Genomic DNA, 1181 nt, shown 5'->3' with positions numbered 1-1181 from the left:
ACTCAGGGATGGACCCAGTCCTGACCATGGCATCCCCAAGAGGCAGGGGTGTGGGGATCCCTCCCCAGGAGACCAGGGGACGGCAGGAGCTGAGACACAGAGGTATGACAGGAGACCCTTTACAGCCTGAGGGTTATGCTGGGGGAGAAGGGAAATGTCGTTATCCAAGACCTCAGGAGCATCGTCCCGGCTCTTCCACACCACTGTCCCCCACCCTCCCCAGGACACTTGTCCTCCCCCTTCTCTATCAGCTCAAGCACCCCCCTGCTCCTGCCCCATCACCTCTGCCCCTCCCACCACCCATCAAGCACGGTCCCAGCAGCTCCTCCACCTCCTCCGGGACCGCCCTTTTGATCGAAGCCGCGCTGCACAGCTCCGCTGTGTGAGAGACCTGCATCCACCTGCCCCACATCCCCCTCCTTCTCTCAGGAGCATCTCCCTCACAAGGCAGGGCTGAAACGCCTTCCCCCCATCCCTGTGGACGAGAAAAGGGGCTCTGCCCTCCCTTCGTGTTCACTATCCATTTTGCACAGTGGCTGCAAAGGCTGGTGGGGGAAGCCTCGCCTTGTCCCAGTTCCTCTGCCAGAGCCCTGAAGTGAAATGCCCAAATGCGTAACACCCACTCACCCCCTCATCCCCGGCAAACTGCAGCCCCAAACCCTCTGCAGACACAAGGCAAACCCCCAGGCTCCGCGGGAGAGACCCCGCAGCGGCTGCACCATGGGAGTGCGAGGGGTGGAGAGGAGAAACCCCACTCCAAGGAGAGCCGGGAGGGCGGTCCCTGGGCCGGTGGGAAGTTTCTGCTGGTGATGCTGAGGGAGGGAAGGAGAAAGGGGAAAAAAAATCAGATAGAGTTGGAAGGCTCCAGGGAGGTGGAGGAAGGAAAAGGGGAGGAGGAAGAGGAGGAGGGAGAGAAGGGGGAGTGGGAGGCTGGTGAGGAAGGATGTAGCCCGTCGCCAGGCCAGCTGGAAGGTGGGCAGCCGGAGGACCGGCTCCAGGGAGGTTATAAAAGGCAGGACCGGGACGCAGAAGGACGCGCATTCTCCGCGCAGCCCCGCGGGGACCCGCCACGCTCCTCCGCTGGAAGCCGAGGATTTTCTCCCCGACGGCAGAAGCAGCCCAGCAGGAGCGGGGACGCTGCCAGCCATGCCCCGGGGAGCTGGGCGCAGGGGCAGCTGAGG

Source organism: Coloeus monedula, assembly GCF_965178545.1.
Source record: "Coloeus monedula genome assembly, chromosome: 26".
NCBI lineage: Eukaryota > Metazoa > Chordata > Aves > Passeriformes > Corvidae > Coloeus > Coloeus monedula.
Note: the sequence above shows the minus strand (reverse complement) of the source record.